Source organism: Canis aureus, chromosome 15 (assembly GCF_053574225.1).
Source record: "Canis aureus isolate CA01 chromosome 15, VMU_Caureus_v.1.0, whole genome shotgun sequence".
Lineage (NCBI taxonomy): Eukaryota > Metazoa > Chordata > Mammalia > Carnivora > Canidae > Canis > Canis aureus.
In genome coordinates, this window is record NC_135625.1 from 36,158,309 (window position 1) to 36,180,565 (window position 22,257).

The window sequence follows — 22,257 nt, forward strand, 5'->3', positions numbered from 1 at the left end:
ACTGTGAGTTCCTTCCATTTTTTTACAGGGGGAATCTTATTATATTTACTGACCGCAGTGGCAAGTCCTGAGACTGACAGATAATGATTATTAGATGGAATCTCAATATATCTGGTGACCATCAATGTAGGAGCAGAGAGGAAATTCCCTGTGAATAAAACTGCAGAAGATCAAAGAACTATATATAGATCTGTTTGATTTGTTTGGGGAAATGGACTATTCTCAAGCAGCTGTGAGTAATTACAATTAACTTAGGGGGTGAAAAAAAGGATTGTTCACCTGAGTAGTGCTGCACATTTAATAAATATTTGTGGAGTTAAGGAATCAATGAACCCAACCAGCTTTTACAAACATTTTCCTTTTGTTAAGTCAGAAAAATCTCGCTTTATCTATGTCAAAGAATTTTCTAGAAGTGCCCATATGTCTTTTTGATCAAATTGGATCAACAGATCAACTGGTATAATGGGAGGTTTATTTTCTCAAATCAATATAGAGTAATTATTATAGCCACTTCATGTTTGAGAGCTAGCTGAAGTTTATTGACTAGTAAAACCCTATTCTTTGACTAAGTGGTAGGAGGTGGAAAAAGAGGGTCTAACAACCCAGCCATCAGGTGTCCAAGCTGTGGTCAGGGGCAAAGTGATGTGGAGGCCAGTGAGGGCACATAGTGTTCAGGAACAGCATCAGAGAACCCTGCTGTGTTCCCCAGCCAGAAACCCAGCCTGGTCATTCCCTACCTAGAATTTGTAAATACACACTCTCTCCCTAACCCACTTGCTTCTGAAGGTGGGGGAGGGTCAAAACATGCATATTCAAAAATTTTTCATTTTTATTGCCTCTTCTCTAATTTATATCTCTCCGAAACCTATTATTATCATCATTTGCTTACAAAATGCAAATATACTCCATCTCTAACCACCCCCCACAAACATTTTGGGATAAACACAACCAAACTGCCAGAAGGCTTTATTCTCAAAGCACTCCTTGCATGGAAAATCTGGCTCCCTCCCAGCTCCATTTGTTAAGGGCTCCTTCAGTTTCTAAACTATAATCTGCCTTCACCGGAAGCAGGCACCTGACCAGCCTCATGGGTTCAACAACTGGAATAGCTTCTCCTCATTGTTACATCCTTGTCTCAGCTCATGGAATGCCTGTGGACATAAGCTGGAAGTCAAATAATAAAAATTCAGTAGTCCATTTGTTATTGTACAGATGCAGTACTGGCATTTTGCACATTAATATCTGATACTACTTCTTAATTTGTTCTAAATTGCCAGCTTATTTGCATCATGTCTCTGTGGTCTCCCACCTGTGCAGCAGTGTGGAGGAAAACCGGACAATTTATTTACCTACTAAAACTTGACTGAATATTAGAACCTGATCCGAGGACAGCTCTTTTCTTTTTTTTTTTTTTTGAAGATTTTATTTATTCATTTGAGAGAGAGAGTGAGAGTGTGATATGCGTGCATGAATGTGGGGCAGAGCAAAGGGGGAGAGAGAGAGAGAGAAGCAGACTCTGAGCTGAACTCCAGCCTGACTTGAGGATCAATTTCATGACCCAGAGATCACAAGCCGGAATCAAGAGTCTGACGTCCAGACCACTGAGCCACCCAGGTGCCCCAGCTCTTACTTCTAAATATTCTTAGACCTTGGACTTTGTTCTTAATACTTCTATTTAGAGTCCTGTTTGCTGTAAAGCTTTGAAATGCTCATCCTCATGGACAGGGCAAGTGGTTTGATGGTGCCCCCGCTGCTGGGTCTGTACTCTCTCAGTGCACAGTCCACTCCACTATTTGTGGTAAGTCAGTTACTTGAGTAGCAAGAGGAGAGGACAAAGCTCTAAGTGTGGGACTTATCTTAGTCAGGAAAGAGGAAAAGGAAATAGGGATATCATAAGTTCAGAGACTGCAAAACAAGTGCATTTCAACCATCTTGACAACTAGGGGAAACCTCTGCTATTAAAAACAATTAAAACAACAAAAACTCAAAACTGTTATTAGTGCTCATAATCTAAGAACTCATAACTAGGAAGGAAAATCATGTCTGACTTCATCTTCTGCATTATAAAATAAACATCTTGAAGAATTGAGCTTTGCCTTATTCACCCTTAAATTAATAGAGTCTTGTGTGCAGAATCTGGCATAGAAACATCCTGATTCTAAGTTGAATTGAATTCAGATACAATAGCCTCTTCTTCTTCAGGTACATATGTACCTATAATATACAACCTAATTATTTATTATATTTGTCATTTATTATCTTCACTTCCCAATAAAGAAGATAAGCTCTGTGACAATGGGTATTTTTAATATGATATTTTGGTAAATGATGGATCTCAAATGTCTAGAACAGTGCCTGGCACCTAGTGGATATTCATAAATATTTGTTGGATAAATGTATGAATGGAAATCTCTGCTCCCTTTATAAGTCTGAGTCACCAGAGAAATCTTCCTGCAAAGTGGCTTCTAGTCTTTGAAATTTCACAGACCAAATGCATTGAAAGAAAAAAGAAAAAAGAAAGGAGTGTGAGAATTTAGTGCTGCATTTTGAAATGATTCAATGTGGACTTTTGAAAAATAACAAGAAATACCCTCATATAATATAAAAAAAATTTTTAAGTCCATTAAAGCATGGATTTATCATCTAGAATAATGATTGGCCTTCTCAGAAAGGACTGATGCTAACTTAAGTCATGGACTAGCATCCATCTGCTGGCAAACTTTTGATAGCTCTGAGCTTTGAGAACTATAGCTGTAAGCTCCACCGAGTTGACACAGCTTCTACAAAGATGGGCCAGGCCTAAAGACATGCTAAATTCCAGACTAGACAGTGTCAGTTACTAGTGGAGCAGAGCCTTACAGGGAATTTGAGAGATTGTCTGGTCCAGGAACCACAGGCAATCCTAAATCATGCAGTTTTGTTGGGAGGCTTCCAGTTGGTTTGGTCCCTCTTGAGTGCCCTGATGTTTTCAGCCTTAGAGGAAGCACTCAGCAGCCAGCTGGCCTTGTGGAAACTTCCCATCTCCATTCCATTTCCTTACAGAAGTCTGACAGGAGAACACAAATCCAAAAACAGCGCCTTCTCTTTTTCATTGTTGACTTCTTTTCAGCAAACATTTGTTTCTTAACTTATGTACATAATAATGGATATAATCCAGCAGTGGTTTTTGAGTCAGTCAAATGAGAATGATTTGCATCTGCATCTATAAATTATCTATCTGTCGGTATGTCTGTCAATCTAATCTGCATGCTAACGTTTCAGGTTGCACCAGGGACCCTCTCCAAGCATAAGGGTTCCTAGCCCCTATTCCCCTCTTCCTCCTCATAGCTGGGGTTTCTGGTTCTCTACCAGCAGAGATTAGTTCTCAACTCTCCAGTTGCCAAGACCGTCCTGCTCATGATAGCATCTGAACTTAAGCTTGTTCAGAAATTATGGCTCCTGCCTTGTTCTTTTGTTCTTGAGCTCATTTGACTCCCTGCTGGCTTTATCCATTACCACATGCTTCAGAAATAGGTAACAAGCATCAGATCAGTTTGAAGAACTGAGTTTCTCTTCTGGCAACTTGGCCATTTTCCCAGTATCCTTCAAGTTCTCAATTTGTGGGTTCCTTTTGTGAATGTTCACACTGGGGACTGGTTGGTGGCTAATAAAGGCTGTAATAGGAAAGTCTCAGATTTTCTTCCAAGATGATGATGATGATGATATGATGATGATGATGATGATGATTTTGCATTTTTATCTATAAATGTGTTCAAATCATGTCTCAGCATAAGGCACTTTTTAGGGCTGACTTCCTTTTCTGGATTCTGCTCTGTAAGAGCAGGCAGTGACAGAACAGTGAGATGCTAGAGTAAAGAGGTTTTTTTAGCATGGGAAAGGAATGTTGTAAGTGGTAGGTTGTTAAACTTTCTAGAATAAGGATTTAAGTTTTAAAGAGTTTGTTTCTTGGGGGACCTGGGTGGCTCCATTAGGTAAATGTCTGACTCTTGGTTTTGGCTCAGGTCATAATGATCTCATGGGTTATGAGATCAAGCCCCATGTTGGGCTCCATGCTTAGCACAGAGTCTGATTGATATTCTCTCTCTCTCCCTCCCTCTTGTGTTTGTGCTCCCTCTCTTTCTCTCTCAAATAAATAAATCTGAAAAAAAATGGAAAAAGAGATAATCACTTACAAAGATTTTGCTTCTTGGGCCTGTAGATTTCTCTGTAGTGACTTCACAAAAGAAAAAAAAAATGTGTTTATCATGTAATTCATCTTTTTATTTCCCCTTCTGAGTAAAAGCTGTTTTGAAGAAAGTTTTTGGTGAATGTTTTCAGAATATTTTTTTCCCTAATAAAGGATATAAAGAACAAAGAGGCCAGGTTCCTGGTAAGCATATGTGGAAAACTCTCAGCTTTGCCTGGAAGACTTCTATTGTCAGTACAGAACATAACCAAGTTCAATCTCTGTAGCACGGCTTGTTATAAAGAATTATTTCCTGTAGCTAGATCACCAAACATTTTCTTTATTAATGTAGGTGAGTATGAAGGAATGGAAATTGCTTCATTTGAAAGATATATGACAGTTATAATTCCAGCATGGACGCTGTTATTGTATGAATTTTTATTTCTATTTAAATCTTATTGTTTTTTTAATAACTCTATGAAGTGGCTTGAAGTATATAAAGACAGTTGCTTTAAAATATATTTATAATAGTATTACTTTTCATCTGGCTCCACTGTTGATATCCAGATGGCAGATGTGAAGGAGAAAGATCACTTATTCATTGGATAACCTCAAAAATGGAGCAAAAAGAATTCAAGGCCACAGCATATTTGCCCGCCTGATCTTACATGAAATGTAAAATCATTCAAACATTCTTACGGATTAATGCAGCTTACTGCTGCCTGCTGTTTGAGATTTCTTTGAAGAAAGTGATAGAAAGTGGACTTTATCAGCATCTTATAATGAAGGCACACCTAGACTGTTAACTCCCTTTCTGCCTCTGCCTTCTTTTTTTCCCTCTCACGCAGTATTCAAACACCATGTAAACCACCACTGAGTTCTAAAAACAAAACGTCTAAACATATTTTTTTGCTTTCCCACAATTATTTAATTGTCTTCCTAATTAATTCTACAGTCTGAAATAAATTATTGACTTACCAGACTCGCCTGTTTTCTGTGACAGCTTCAGCAGTAAACAGGCCATTAACAATTCATAATGAGCAGGACATGTTTGTTTTTTCTATGTGCTAATTTGGTACCCCATTAGAGACTTCCTCTGACTTTTCTCTTTCCTGTCGACGCATTCTGGAAAAGGGTGACATACTGCTATATGTTTGAATAAAGAGACATCTGAAAGTAAAAATAAACTCTGTTTTGCCAAACCCAACTACTTATGTGGAGATGATGCATGGGACTTTTGTCCTTTTCTTGCCCACTTATCTTTTTACCACATAGAGGAACGGCAGTGTTCCATATATGGCCCAAAAGTTCTTGACCTGGGCTATTCATCAATACTCCATGAGTGCTTCCAGACAAGGTTCAAACTGATCTTTTATGAAAGAAGGCTAACCTTCACCACAAAAATTAAATCAGAATACCCCTTGTAAAATATGCCTTGAAAGATGGATAAGAATTTGCTAGAGGACATCCTTATGGGAGCAAGAATATGGGAAAAGAGAAATTAAAAAAAAAAAACCCTAATATAGGACACCTGGGTGACACAGTCAGTTAAGCATTCAACTCTTGGTTGTGACTCAGGTCATGATCTCAGGGTTGTAAGATTGAGTCTTGCATCAGTCTCTGTGCTCAGTGTGGAATCTGCTTGGGATTCTCTCTCCCTTTTCCTCTACACCTCCACACCCCATGCTCACATGTATGCACACACTGTATCACTCCCTGTCCCTTTCCCTATAATAAATAAATAAATCTTAAAGAAAAAGAAAAACCCTGATAGAATGGTGGGTTAATATGGAATCAAAATCCTAATGGATTTTGTTTAGTTTGGAGCATAAGGATAGGAGAGATTGGTAGATAAGATACCTTATTTTGTGAGGGAATCAAAACACCTTGTAGAAAATCGAGAGTAAATGACCACTGGTAGTCCCATGAGGTGTTGACCTGAGAGGTAGATCTGGGCAGTCAGAGGCTCCTTTTCCTCTCCCCATCCTTGTAATGTCCATTCTGCCTACTATTCCCATACTAGAAGCTGTTTCAATGATGTAGGCTTGAGAGGTGGTGTTGAGACCATCTGGACTGAATACATTATTGAACCCAGTTAAAAGCCTCTCTATAAATTCAAAGATTCCAGTGGATGGATATGGAGATCTCTTCATCTTGTGGATGCCCAAGACAAGCCTTGTATGTAAGTTCCTTCCGTGATTAAAACTGTCACCTACCAACCTAGAGGGATCCACCTCTTTTCTCTCTCTCTCGCTCTCTCTCTTTGCCCTGCATGTAGGGGGTCAGTGTCAGCTTTCATCCTGGAAATTCCTGAGGTCTATAATAAGTTCTTGTTAAATTTGGAACTGAGCCATGGCAGATAGGGAACCACTCTTGGATAAATGCAGGAGACTAATCATCAGAAAAAGCTCTTGTCTCATATCAGTCTGGGAGTTATCATGCAGGTTGGCTTCAAAGAGGAAAAGGCAAGGCAAAAATGAAGAAAAACAGGATGATGTTGTCTAGACTTTAATGTGAGGAACTTCAGGGGAATCAAGGGTAGAAACAAAGCACATTGACTAGAGAGTGTGTTTTGGTCCAAACGTGGGGAGCCCAGTGGTGCCCAGCCTAAATCACTGACCCACAGAAGTCTGATATAAGTAACTGCTTATCATTTTAAACCTCTAAGTTTTGGAGAGGTTTATACAATAGATAACTCATACTTTTCCACAGGAGCATAAGTATGAGATGGACAAGTACAGCACTAAAGAGAAAAATGTAAAGATAAGTATTTTTTCATTGTGAGACTAATGATCTTGAACTAATTAAAAATAAACACTGGAAGCTCAGGGTTAGTTCCAGGTTTATACCTCATTCCCCAGCTTTATTCTCCTCTCAACACTATGATCCTGCCACCTACCCTATTTAGAATTAACTTAACTAGAAAAGCTTCAGCAAATAACCAGAATGCATATAATGATGTGTCAGAGAAGAAAGAATGGAGAAACTGGGGAACAGCACAAAATCATGGAAAAAGCAATGGTGTTAGATTAATATATTCTCATATTTAGATCCCATTTCTGGCCTTATGAGATGTGCAATTAAAGTAAAAGTAAAAAAAATACTTCTGTTCTTGTGTATTATATATTAATATGTTATATATTATGTAATATGTAATTACATATATAATGTATATATGTAAATTTTTTTGAAGAATAAAAAATATAGGAAGAACAATTGGAATAGAATAGTAGGAATTCCGTTAAGTGAAGGGTGCCTTTGCTCCATGGCCACACTACATTGTCTGCTCTGAACACCTCTCGTCTTAACCTTGATCATAGATCATGTCTTCTTTACAAATACCTTTATGAGGAAGAGCTCAGTGTCTTTTATCTCTCTATCCCCAAGATTGAGCATAGAACCCAGTAAAATAATGTCTACTAAGTGAATAAATGAATTAATGAAACAAATATTAATTATAAGCAGTAAAATAGATGTTAGCCATTGATATGATGCCTTCCGGGTTTCCATTACTATTTTGAAAATAAACTTGGAGGGGTGGAGTGGGGGTAGTCTGGGTGGCTCAGTCGGTTGAGCAACCAACTCTTGGTTTCAGCTCATGCCATAACTTCAGAGTTGTGGAATTGAGCTTCCAGTGGCGCTTCCCGCTCAGCATAGTCAGTTTGGGATTCTTTCTACTTCCTGCTATGCTTCTTCCCTTACTCACACATGCTCTCTCTCTCTCTCTCTCTCATAAATAAATAAATAAATAAATAAATAATAAATAAATAAATAAATAAAATCTTTTAAAAAGCCTGAAAAAGGCTTTCTTACTTAGAATTCAACAGTATTAGTTATCACATGTATTAGTCATGACATTTCTTGTCTGTTACACAGGTTTACACAAGAAATGTTGATAATATGGAGAACCCAGAGGCAAAACTGAGGAGGCAAGGAAAGACTGAGTCTGTTCCTACCCATGTCTTATGCCCACACTGAGGTAAGAATCTCAGTGAAAGACTTAGCTGTGGCAAGAGAATGATAAAGTATTTAACGCCACAGGGTATCTCAGTATAGATCCATTGGAAATATGAGCTCTGAGAAGATGAAAAGTTTTAATTGTAGGGGCTCATGTTATTAGCGCAGTCAGGTGGAGGAGCAGTAAGGGGCTGCTTAAAATAAGTGGGATATCATGTAAATTGATCTGAAAATTACTGGTAGTTACACTATCTCCAATGAAATGATTCATGCTAATTCAAGGAAATGTTTCTTTCCTTTGTTATCGCCTTACTGCTTTGAGTGGCAGGAAGGTTGTGGAAGCTAAAGAAGCAGGCTTTGCTCATCATCTATCCCTAGGAAGGGCAAGCCTGCTACACAGCTCTTGCAAAGCTTTACTTCACCATAGGGAAATGAATTCTGCAGAGCTAGGGCCAGGTCTTCTGTATTCACCCTCCTCTGGTTGGCATCTAGCGTGGCATATATGTCAGCAATGTCGCACTCATGTCCCAGAGATAAATGCATGGCTTTACATCCATTTATTTTCTTAAATGAAGTCAGTAGCTAGTTGGAAGGCTGTATTTATTGGCTGATAAATCTTAATGATCCTGCTTTTGTTTTAATGAGTTCTGGTGTGAGCGTGTGCTTGTTTGTGTGTATAAGTATGTGTATGCATGTATAGTGATAATGCAATCAAGAATATATTCTTTATTTCTCTTGCAGTAGTTATTATTTACTCAGTATATTCCATTCCTTCTGAAACTGGCTCGGTATAGGCTATTGCAGAACCCAATGAACAACTGTCATTTCTTTTCAAAAAACCTGCCGTAGATTCATCACAAAAGACTGAATGGCAATGTTTTCCCTCACTTCATTACTCATCTTGAACAAATCACCTCTCTCGGGACCTTAGTTTTGCCACCCAGATATGAGGAATCACATTTACAGATGCTTGGGATTGGACAGAGGTCTGCAAATAGAAAGCATCTGTATAAAAACATCAAGCAGAGTTTGCAAACTTATTTTTATTCTTATTGCTGTATTTGATTTATTCTAGGAATTTTGATCATCTTACTCAAACCATTTCTAAAACTTTCAGTAATTTGCATCGTGGTTGGGCCAGGAGATCACAAAATTGAATATTCATACAAGTGCAAATCATTTCATTTCTGTTTCTCTATAGACTTGGAGCAAATGAACTTTAGTTTAAAATTTCATCAGCACAGATACTATGTAGATGCCCTTGCTCATTTGCAGAAAAACCACCTACTACACTGCATTCCAATTTATAGTCTGAAGCATTTTTAACACCTATTATAAACTATTTCCTAATGTTCTCCTAAAGAACCCTTTATATGACTTATGGTAATTTGCCTAGAAGATCATATAGTTAATGTGCATTTATTAAGTTCCTGTTCAGTCCCCAGTACTGGGTTTGGTGATTGAGACACTAGTTAAAGAAACAGAAGAGAATCTCTGCTGACCAAGAACTGAAAATTCATGTGGGTTAGTGTGGGTTAGTTTTGCTATCCCAATCAGACTGCATCTTATTGTACTTACACCAATTGATCTCTTGTAGGAAAAGAATAATATACAGAGAGGTAGTTGGAGAAAACCTGTTGAAAGTGATAGGCTAAGTGGGTAAGGGATAACAGAGAGAAATACCCAGAGGAATCATGCAGGTACTACATAAGATTGAGCAGGCTGTTTGTGCCTAACTTTGGGGAGTATCATTCACTGAGATTACAAAGAAAATAGCCCTCCCTAGAGTTGTGCAGTGTACAACCTGCCCAATGATACACAGTGGCTCTGATAAAGAGCATAACTCAGTGAGAGTGGAAGGCAGTTAAGGCAGTGGTAAAGAGTCTGAGCTGTGGGTTCATATGAACCCATCTGTATATCACTTAAAAATTATGGGACCTTGTGAAATTTAATAATCTTCTCTAAATCTGTTTTTTTTAATCAGATTTATAAAATAGTTCATCCCTCATAATTGATGTGAGATTTGAAGAAGATAAGGGCAATACACTACTGGTCATAGTAGTAAAGTTTAGTTTTTAGTTTTACTTTTTGTTGTAATGAAGAGCTTGGGAGAGCCTTTATTGACTCTCTTAGTCATTTAGTTCATCAAGTTGTTCAGAAGGCTTTGAATGAGAGGCGTGTGTGCATTATGTGTGTGTGTGCATCTGTGTTAAGGATTAGAATGGGAGAGTGGGAATATGAAGATATAGACAGAGAATTTTGTGGATTTGTTATGGGCATCATTGACCCTTATTCCAGCTTCCTGTTGGCTTTAAAGCAACTAAACATGTTAAGGAATTCACCTTATTAGTTTATAAATGCTTTTAATAAAAATGTACAGGCATACCATAAAGATTTGAAAAATAGGATTATGGTATTTTCTGTCTTCTTTTTCCTCTTATCACATTATTTCATTTCCTCTTGGCCTATTTCCCATGCATTGTTTTTTTCTTTTTTTGCAGTGCTTTAACCATGGTGTATATACTAAGTTGTCTTTTCCTTTCTCACTAATGACATAAATATTTTTCATGTTGCTAAGTTTTTTTCATTACCACTCATTTTAATCTCTAGATAGCACTGTTCGACCAAATATAGACATTTTACAAAATTATCATTTTACTATCGGAGAGTCTCATGGTTTTCAGGGGTTTTTGTTATTATAAGCCCCAAGGTCATCTTACATTTTGTTTTCTCCTCTAAGGGAATTAACAGAACGGAATTACTGGTTAAAGGATTTGAATATGTATATGGTTAAATATATTATGTGGTGGCGTATTTCTTTGGAAGACAGATATTTACCTTTTACCAGTATATCCTTCTAAATTTTCATTTTTCAGTCTCCAGGTTCTATCACCAGTCATCCTTCCAAAAGATAGAGAACATCGCCACTGGTGGAAAAGTTGACAGATCCTGTGACCAGCATCGTTGCTATAGTCCCTATCACCAACATGATTCCAATAGAGGTCTGAATCATTCTACTTCTTAAATAGAGGCAAAGCCTAAGTTATAGGTAAAGCCAAATGTATACTGAACTTAATTTCCCTTGTTGCCAGATGTAGAGAGTAAAAAATTTACCTCCTGGATGAGACTGAGAGTGGCTCAGTAGCTCAGCATGGACTTGGTGTCAGGAAAGGGGTGGGAATTACAAGCAGCTCACCTATTTCTAGAAGAGTGCAGAAGAGGCCCTGAAAATGAACCAAAGGGATGCATGAAAAATGACTTAAATATTGAATAGTTACCACCTGTCACTCTGGTCTGAGTGGGTGAAATAAATTCATAAATAAAAATTAAATGAAAGAAAAGAGCTAAAAATAAAATCATATGAAATGAATGAAGCTGAAACTTTGAATACAAATACAATTATATGTCTTTGGGTAAAATCCATAACCAGTTTTCGGCAATACCCACCTGACTTGCTCATTGAATTGCAAAATGAGAGAATATAAATCAGAGTTGACGATGAAGTCTTATTTCCCTCTTTAGAGATTTTAACTGAATAATAAATCATACAGATCCAGCATCATGGACCTCTTAGGATTCAGTTCGGCTCTCTTTGTTGTTGCCTAAAAACAATAATTCCTACTATGTGATACATGTAGAGAGCAAAGCTCCTTTTTGCTGGCATCTCCCATCCTCATTAAGCAGCTCAGTAAGGGTAGAGATTTGCTACTCTGGCCAGCAAGAACAGAATTGGCTACTCATCTGAGAAATATCCAGGTTTTAGTTCTCTCTGCCAGTCACTATCAAGTTATTTTTTTAAATTGAATTTTCTTCAATATTACATATAATACATAAGCATTGGCCTCTTAAAAATTCAAGCACTCTGATATATATAGAACAATAAATTATAATTTTAAGTCATCTCCCCCCCCGTCACCCCAATTGTCCCAGAATTAACTTCACTAATATAATTAACCATATAAACAGCCAATGTCACTCTCTGCATACTTTTCCTATACATTTACATTCTTTTTATAAGTATATATGTTATATACAATTACATATATAGTTTGGGTTTTTTAAAATAAATAATGTATTATATACATATACACATTGTTTTATAATTTCTTTTAATATGCTTTAGAGTATTTCTGTCATATATAATATGTCTAATATATAATACATATATTTATAATAGGGCATATATATATATATATGGCTACCTCATTCTATTTAAATGTATTCAACTTACAGCAATAGAGTAAATATAATAATTTACTTCATACTTTATTATTATTGATGGATGCTTAAATGGTTTCCAGATCTTAACTTTGAGATGCAGTGCTGCAGTAAAGGTGTGTGTGTGTGTGTGTGTGTGTGTGTGTGTGTAAATGCATCAGGATAGTCTTCAAGAAGTAAAATAGCTGTGTTGGTTAAGACTTAGAGATTTAAAAAAATAAAAAAAAAGACGTAGAGATTTAAAATTTTGATAAACCTTGACAAACTTTTTCACAGTATAGAAGAACACCATTTTCCCCACATACTTGCCAATACTGGATATTATATTTGCTAAATTATAGCTGAAAAATGGTGTCTCTTATCATTTATGCTATATCCCTAATTACTAGTGAGATTGAATATCTTTTCTGAGTGCTTCTTGCCCCAAATCTGTTTCTTTTACAAAGAAGTTTCTATGCATATCCTTCTTGAGATTTTTTGTTTTTTTTTGTTTTTGTTTTTGTTTTTGTTTTGTTTTGATCTTGGTTGTTTTTTAATTTATATGAGTGTTTGTGTGTTTGTGTGTGTATAGTTTTGTTTTTCCTTGGCTATGAGTTTTTACCTAAAATTGTTGTTGACTGTGATATCCTAGGACGAAGGTGGTAGGAATGGGATTGAGGAGAAAAACATAATTTATATTGTTCTCTTATTACCAGTGTTGGTTTATAGAGATAGCCTACCTTATACTTTAGACAAATAGATAGCTTTTTTGTAAGATTGGAGAAATGTTATCAAATATAGGTTTGGAGGATGAAATTAACATGTATGCAAAATGGCTGACATCTGGCATGTTCTCCACTTACTTCTGTGTTTCAGTTTTTATTTTCATCCAGCATCTAAATCAAGTTTTTAACTAAGTCCACTGGATATTTTTTATGCTAGACAATTGATAGGTATACGTTTTAAAGTTTAGTTTGTAGTGTCATTACTTATCACATTTCTTTTGCATAAAGGACAGATCTCTATTCTTCATCAAGAATAGATAAGTATCAATAGTAAAACCTACAATTTCCTAAATTTAAGCAACTGTTATAACCTATGTCCAGTTTCAGAATAAATCTTACTGATTCAATTTCTGGTAATATCCAGATGTTTGAAGTAAAATCAAGTGTTCTCCTCACCTGTGCTTTTCTTTCACTTTGTTTCCCCTGAATGTGAAATGTATTATTTCACAATGCAAATGCTTATATTACTCAAATTTCTCTTTCGTCATGGTTCTTTAGGTCACTTTGCTGCTACCTAGAGAATGCTACTTCCTTATGATCATAAATTAACACAGACAAAGTTGAAGATGGCCCTTAATAAATCCTACCTCTTGGTGGCCATGTCTTTGTATAATCCAGTCTCCTCTTGTGGTGGGGGCAGATCCCAGGACTTGTTTCCAATAATAGAATATAGCGGAGGTAATGGGATGTCACTTCTGTGATTATGTTCCATAACATTGTAACTTCCATCTTGTTAGCAGACTCTCTTTTGACTCCTTCCTTGCTGACTTTGATGAAGTAAGCTATATTGTATGGAGGAGCCTATACTGCAGGGGATTGAGGGCAGCCTCTGGCTCACAGCTGCCAAGGAATTGAGCCCCACAGTCCAATAACCTGCAAGGAACTATAAATTCCTCCCAAAACCCATGTGACCTAGGAACCAGATACTTCCTCATCAGAACCCCAGATGCAGTCCTAGCCATGATTGACCCCTTCACTGCATATGACCCAGTTGAACTGTTTGTGGATTCCTAACCCATAGAACTTGTGAGGTAAGAAATATGTCTTATTTTAAGCTCTTAAGTTTGTGGTAACTTGTCATGTAGCAATAGAAACCATAAGAATTTTGACAAAAAAAAAAAAAAAGCTAACACCATTGCTTCTCTAACTGAATCATTGTAGGGAAACAAAAATCTGCAACTCAGATGCCCAAATGTGTTTGGATTACTTTGTCAGAGAAGTCTGGTGTGGGCTTTACAAGAAAAGGCCCCTGAAGATTTGGGTGGGGGGAGAGCTGAGGAGAAAACCAACACAATAAGCAAATTGTGAGATTTTTGGACTTCAAGACATGGTGTATGGATTCTCCATCTCTCCCTTTCACCTGGAGGGTATAATCAATTTTGGCGGAACCTTCTTTGTGTCCCCAGTGTTGCACTACTTTCACTTCAATGTCTGTTTTAAAGTTTTTCTAAGGATCTTGAGCTCTGACTCTTCATTTTTATTTGATCCCCTTGTAGTCCTCTTGACTCTTACACGACCAAGAATCAAGGATTCTTGATATAAGTCCCTTTAACCCTCTTCTCTTCGTCAAAGTCTTTCACTATCTTCATTTAATCTCTCTTGTTTTTCTTCCGTCTTCTTTAAAGATTCTACACCTTTCCTTCATGCATCTGATTTCATTCCCTGCAGCTTGCTATCCTGCTGGTCTTAATGCACCATTCTTTGATACTGAGCAGATCTTCTTCAAAGATCTTCCCTTCCCACCAACAAATATCACTTCCTCCTATTGTTCAAAGAACAAAGAAACAAGTCTCCTTCAAACAACAAAACAAATGAGAAAGCAAACAATGCAAGACCAAGATGCTATTCTTTAATTTGTTACCCATTTGAACTGTCCAGAGAAAAATCTAGGGTCAAACTACCAGAGTTATTCACCAGGGATCCAGAATTTGGAAGGCACAAAAATTGATGACTAGATTTCAAAATAAAATACACATATAAAGTATTCCTTCTCTGGCAAAATTCCCCCACTACTTCTCTTGCCATTTCTAACTCCCATCTGACTGTAGGCTTAGACCTTTGCCAGTGGACTTGGGTAGAATAAGGACCCAGTCATAGACAGGTGGCCTCCTAGCTTGGTATCTTTCCTTCACTAATATCCAGTATGAGAGCAAGTCTTGGCTTTTTGCTTTTTGTTTGTTTGCTTTTCCTTTTCTCCCTGCATATCTTGAAGGAGATACTCAGTATGCAGAGTTTGGGGCTATTATTCGGCTAGTCTTTTATTTCACTAAAGAGCAGTGGCTTTTTCACTCATCACTGATCTTTAATCCCTTGCAATCCTGCACCTGTGGTTCTGATGAAGCTGCCTTCCAAAAGGTAGGTCATTTATGGTCCTGCATTCACTAAATTGAGTTACTTTTTCCTTAAGTCTTATATTTCTGACTTCTCCATAATATTTTATTTATTATTTTTTTTTATTTTTTTTTAATTTTATTTTATTTATGATAGTCATACAGAGAGAGAGAGAGAGGCAGAGACACAGGCAGAGGGAGAAGCAGACTCCATGCACCGGGAGCCTGATGTGGGATTCGATCCCGGGTCTCCAGGATCGCGCCCTGGGCCAAAGGCAGGCGCCAAACCGCTGCGCCACCCAGGGATCCCTCTCCATAATATTTTAAAAAGTTGATCATCCCTTGCTTGAAAATCACCTGCTTTCTCTTAGATAACATTGAATTTCTGTGGTTCTCATTTCTATCCCTGATATCTATTCTTTTCTTGGTTTCTGTCCCTAACTTATTCTCTGCAAGATCTCCCTTGATGATATCATTCAATTTTTATAGCTTTAACTGTGATACTCAAATAGTATCTCAGCTTTAACTCCTCTCCTAAACTTGACATCATCATTTTCAAATGTCCAATGGAAATCCCTGTGAGAAATTCTTCCTCAACAATATCCACAAACAAACAAGCTCAACAATATCCAGAAACAAACTCCATTCCTCCTGCCATATCTTCTTTGTCCCGTGATTCTGTTTCCCCTTAGACTATCTAGTTTTTCCCTCTGTCTCCATACTCCCAGATGATTCCAAATACTTTAGGTTTCCCTTAAACACTGTCAGCTCTCTCTCTTCTTTCAATTCCTACTTCTGTCATAACTTTCCCTAAGTGCTCCTTATCCTGGGCTATATTATCAATTAAAGCCTTTCTATGGGGAGCCCAATGCAGGACTCCATCCCAGGACCCCAGGATCATGACCAAAGCCAAAGACAGATGCTCAACCACTGAGCCACCCAGGTGCCCCTGGTGTACTTATTTTAAGAACTTTAGTCTTAAGTCTTGTTTGTGTTGGAAAGAAACATATATATTTGAGCTCCTGAAAATTTTGAAATTGGAGAGAATTTCTTTTTTTTTCTTTTTAAAAAGATTTTATAAGAGAGAGAGAGAGAGAAGGCATGTGCATGAGGAAGAGGTAGGGACAGAAGGAGAGGGACAAGAGGATTGCTTGCTGAGTGTGGAGCCTCAGGGGAGAAAACCCTGAGATCATGACCTGAGCTGAAGTCAGAAATTTAGCCAATGAGACACCGAGGTGCCCTTGAATTGGAGAGAATTTCTATTGATTCACATAAAGGATAGGGACCATTTTCCTCAGGAATCATATGACTATTACCTCCTGGATGTCATCCTGCAGGATGGCATGTTCAAGTTTCTCACACTTTTGCTGAGTCACTTCCAGAATTAGGTCATTTGTCTCCCTACCAGTCATCTGCATAAAATAGTAACTTGCATAGCTCAGATAACTGGAAAGTTAGCTATAGCTCTTGCCTTATTTAGGTCTCCTTGAGGTTCTCCAAGGCCCCATGTTACCTTTTGAATTTACCTCTGAAATGAATAACCCTACCACCAAGTAATATATAGTCATATGTAGATCATTGTGAAAGATGTGAATTCAAAGTTGTGTAATTAAAATATGAATCAAGTCTGACTTTCATGAACATAATATGAAATTATGCAGATGCCCTGAATTGAAAATTTTTTTCAAGAATCACAGAATTCCAGAGTTGGCAGGCTGAATGAGCTGTGTTGACATTGTGACTGCCACATGGCAGTGCCACTTTAGCTGGTAAACAGAGATATCTGCCATCATTTGACAGGATTAGTTTTACAAATGCATATTTCAAGCTAACTGAAGTTTTTAGGATTCCATCTCTCAAATAAAATGCAACCATTTTGCATGCAGATGATAAAAAAATTGCTACATGAGAAGTTCTGCATAATCGGTAATCTGTAATAAGCAAGAAGTTTATATGAATAGATAAGAAGAAACAGCAGAAGAAAAGTCAGGATCTAGGAGTAAATGGTGGTGGGAGGAAGGAGAGAACTGGGAATGAGGCATTTGGAGCAGAATGAACACGGATAGATTATGGAAAGCTTGGCATTGATGAGGGCAGTTGGAGGGACATGGAAGCATGAGGTGAGGTGGAAGCTCTAGGGGCCCCAAGAGGGACTAAGACTCAGAGCAATACTGGCCCTCAAACCAATCCCGTTTGGTTCACTTGGTTCCCAAGGGAAGCCATGGAGACCAAAAAGGGCAAGAACAGAGACTCTGCTCTGAGGTTCAGTTCAGCTACTGCCCTCTCTCCACCCATCAGACCAGGATATTCATCTGGTTCCTGTCCATACTTGAGTCTTCCTCTTGTATTAACTGAGACTCTTCTTAGCTCTGGTCTTGGCTTCTATCCTTCCTTTGTTATTCCCTGGATCTCTTTCATTTCTTCTTGGATAGACTTGTGGGTTTATTCATTCTACAGAGTAACTGTAGCTACTGCTTCATGAGTACTTTATACCAGGCCCCAGGCCATGCCTCATGGACCTTATCCAATAATACAAAAATCCTATCTCCTCCCTGAAAAGAGTACTGTCCTTATATGTTTTACTTTTTATAGAGCATGAAACATGTATACCTAGCTTTGCTATGTGAACATATTTTGGGGAGAAGTTGCACCTATTAATTAAGAGCTCTTTATTAGACAGTGCCTTCAATTCTGCTCTGCATTTGTTCTAAATACTTGTTTGATGTGTAGATTGCTATTTGTTGTGTTTTGTAAGCCAAGTTCTTGCATGGAAATTTAATGTTTAATATAACAATATACTGAGATTTTTATGCAAATATAGCTTCTCAGCACTTTATGTAACTCCTTTTACCCATTAATTTATATAATCTTTGAGCAACTGTGATATGGCAAGTGTTATTGGTGCACTTGTCCCAAGTTTCTGAATGGCTAAAGAGTTTCATACATTTTATTAATGCAATAATAGATTTTTATAGTAACTGAAATATGTAATTATAAATGCGTACTATCAATATTACCAGCTTGATACTTAGGCTTAGATTTGCATTGATTGAAACACTGCAGCTTCAAAATTAATTATGAAGGGAGTTATTGTTCATTTAAGTTTTCCCAGATGAGGGCAAGAATTGGAATAAAATAAAGTATGCCTGAGTAGTGAGTGATAATATAGAATATGATAAATGCTTTAGAGGTGTGGTGGGGACAAGATTTATTACCAGGACAGGGATCCCTTGAAGAATTCTTGTCTGGGGTAGAAATAAAAACAAACACCAGAAAATCTGCAAGGTAAAGTATGAGTAAAGATAGAATGTGGTGGACAAAGAGAGTAAGAGTCACATGGCCTGGGAACTAGTTTTGTTTTGTTTTGATTTGATTGGAGAACTGAATGAGTGGCCTGCTCCAGCTCTTGGGAATGGGAGACTGAGGTTGTTCAGGATAGAGGCTTTGGAGAATTGTGGGTTGTTAATTGGTCTCTTTCCTGTTCTTCACAAGTCACAAATAAAAAGAAAGAAAGAAAGAAAGAAAGAAAGAAAGAAAGAAAGAAAAGAAAGAAAAAGAAATGGAATTTATTTTTAATTACTTTTAGTTGCTGCCTTTTTTTTTTTTTTTTTTTAATACTCTGTAGAGATTGAATAATGTGGAGTCCTGGGAAATGTTCAAGTTACATACACAGAGTCATGGAGGGGTATTTATTGAAGGCACCAAGATCATATTAAAGTGGAGAAGGGACAGAAATTCTGGAGTGAGAGGAAACATTTAAAAGAAGGAACTGCTGAACTGAATCCTGAAGAATGAGCAGGATGTTGCCTCTGTGGTTTCTCTGGCCTCCTTCTACCTGAAAGACCATGTAATACAGATTTAAGAACAAGGCCTCAGGCCCTGGCAGCTTTGGTTCTCATCCTGGCTTTACTACCAGCTAGTCATGTGGCCTTTGGTAATTTGTTTAATTTCTCTGGGTTTAATTTCCTTCTCTGCAAAATAGGAGTAAATGGAATTACCTATATTATAGTGTTGTGTCATATAAAAATGAATGTATTAACAGGTGCCTGGCACATGAAGTGTAATATAAATGTCAGTTATCATTATTACAACATATGGCAAAACAAGAGAACATAATATATGCAAGGAAATGATTGGAAGTTTCATGTGGAATTTGGAGTGTCAGTAGGAGATGATAAAGAACGACATACTGTGAAATGCCCGGTATTCAGGCTAAGAAGATTGGATTTTATCCTAAATGCAGAGGGAACCATTGAGGGGTTTGACCAGAATGGAGGAAAGGAGGCATATTGAATTACACCTGGCAGAAACAAAAGACATGTTGAAGGTGTACCTCCCAGTGACTCCGAATGTGACCTTATTTAGAAATATGGTCAGAACAGTTATAATTCTTTATGTTTTTGGTTTTTTTTTTTACATATTATTTATTTATTTATTCATGAGAGACACAGAGAGCGAGGCAGAGACACAGGCAGAGGGAGAAGCAGGCTCTATGCAGGGAGCCAGACATGGGACTCGATCTCAGGTCTCCAGGATCATGTCCTGGGCTGTAGGTGACGCCAAACCACTGAGCCACCTGGCTGCCCTATAATTCTTTATGTTGAGGTCATACTGGAGGTCAGTCTTTACTCCCATATGACTAAGTGTCTTTACCAGAAGACAGTCATGTAGAGACAACTCCAGGTGAACATGGAGGCAGAGATTAGAGTGACGTGTCTACAAGCCAGTGAATGCCACAGATTGTTGGCAGTCATCAGAAGCTGGCATAGAGGTAGGGAACAGCCCCTCTTGGACCTCAGAAGTAACCAACCCTGCTGACATCTTGATTTCAGACTTCTAGTCCCCAGAAAAGTGAAAGAATACATTTCTGTTGTTTTTTGAGCTATTTTAAGCCAGTTTGTGGTACTACATTATGGCAGTCCTAGGAAACTAATTTAGGTATAAGGGGAATCCTGCTTTAGCTTTAAAAAAAAAATTACCAAATGAAGTAATTAGAGAATAATCTTTATGTATCTGGAAATTTTCCAGAGAAAGAATTTTAAATTTATAAATAAAGAGAAAGTATAGTACAAAAAAGCAAGCAAGCAAGCTCTGGTTTTCATGTGGGAAATGGAGTCAAGGGAAATAAGATTGAAAATAGGGAGGCCAGTTAGGAGCAAATGAGAGCTCATTTATTGCCCTGCTCCTACCCTTGCTTCTAGGGGTTTCTCACAATGGACCTCAGTTCTAGCTTCCAGATTCTCAGGGAATTCATCAGTATGAATCAGTATGGCTCTCCTTGGGCAGCTTCTCCACTGCCTTTCCTAGTTCGCAGAGGTCATGCTGCCATGTTTGGCCACAAAATGCTGCTGGATTTAACTCTCTGGAAGCCAGTACTTCCTTAGTATATGAAAATTATAACAAACTTGAACCTCATGACTAGGAAACATACTTAAAAAAACAAAAGGAACTCTGATGTTTTAGGATCTATTAGACTAGAAGAAGCAAATAGCTCAAGCTGGCCTATGTAAATAATTGAAGTGAATTTTAAAAATTAAGGTAGAAGAAAGAATTGCTTTTCTGCAAGGCTGTTTTCCAGGAACTGCAGAGACAAGCACTAATAATAGTCTGGCCTTGTTCCACCTAACATTTTCCTTAGTGCTGTATACCTACGTCCCACCTGTGTGACCAGGTGAACAATCACTGGGTAAATATGTGTAAGAACTGACTTATGCATATTTCCAATGAAGGTGGTATCAATGGGCAAGAAAAAAATGTGAAAGGAAGCTAATTCTGCTAGGGAACCAGGCTACTGGGGCCTGCAGTCACTAATCTCCAGCTGGGAATCGAGTTGCATATTTGATTAAAAGAGGCAGGCAACTAGTATTTAGAGTAATCAAGATCTGGGCTCTTTGGATGCCTTTTTTTGTAGACAATCAATATGATTCCCCAGCAAGAAAGCAAACAAAATTGTGCCCCAAACTACAACTTAAATCAGAACTATCCAAACTGCTTTGTGGAACAATGGAGTCCTTTGTGAAGGTAATGGCTTTGGGATGTGGTATGTGGGTTTTCTTGTAAATTTCACTGGGTGGTACAGTATTAACTTTCGAGGGTAGCATTCTCAATGAAATAACACAATTTCCTAAAAGCTAATTGATCATAGAGAGTGTCTGTCAGTATGTCCCAGGATACCAATATTTGATTGAGTATAGCTTGGGATATATGGTATTGAAGCCTAGTCATAGAAGGTATTTCTAGTTCATTCCTCTGTCTCTTGAATGAGTATATTTTTACAATTTTAGAATTATGGAGAGGTTCAGTTATCTAAATTGTCTTTAGAGGAGAAAATTCCTTACCAACCTTTTTATTATCTTGGCTTCTTTACTGTTAAAATGTCTTATGTCTCATGGACTCCTTCATGCAAAAGCAGTTGCTTCCCTATCCCATGTAGTTAACAAGCCATATGGCCGTCTACATTAGAATATCTTTTTCAAATCCAGGGCTCCCCCACTCCATGGGGCCTGGACTTCCTAACATTCATTTATATTTGTCTTAAGGGATCCTTTCTAGAAGGCTCAGTTAAAATGGAGGCAAAACTCGCAAAGAACAGCCATAAGTTCCAGGGATTAGATTTGTCAGAGACACTTAGAATTTAGATGGTTGAGAAGGAATTCTAAGAAAAATGACATAAAGATACGGAACATGGCACACTTCCCAGGAGAGCAGAGTTAGTGAAGTTCTGAAGCATGTTTCTAACATTTCCAGAAGGCTTCGTTCAGGCAGTGGGTCTTTGTGGGAGGTTGAGTGGGGTCTTCCAAAATGTAAACGTGATAGCAGATGG

The 22,257-nt window shown here is 37.7% G+C and overlaps 1 long non-coding RNA gene across 3 annotated transcripts; it reads right to left on the bottom strand.

The window, feature by feature from the left end:
* Positions 1-1,007: 1,007 nt before the first annotated feature.
* Positions 1,008-22,029, bottom strand: LOC144284521 (uncharacterized). 3 transcript variants are annotated; one of them, XR_013352953.1, is made up of 4 exons: positions 21,777-22,029; positions 13,692-14,866; positions 11,237-11,346; positions 5,150-5,290 (listed from the first exon to the last, which is right to left on the bottom strand). It is a non-coding gene; the product is annotated as an uncharacterized LOC144284521 (long non-coding RNA). The 3 variants fall into 3 exon arrangements; XR_013352951.1 differs by lacking the exons at positions 5,150-5,290; positions 13,692-14,866 and adding an exon at positions 1,008-1,164; XR_013352952.1 differs by lacking the exon at positions 13,692-14,866.
* Positions 22,030-22,257: the final 228 nt, after the last annotated feature.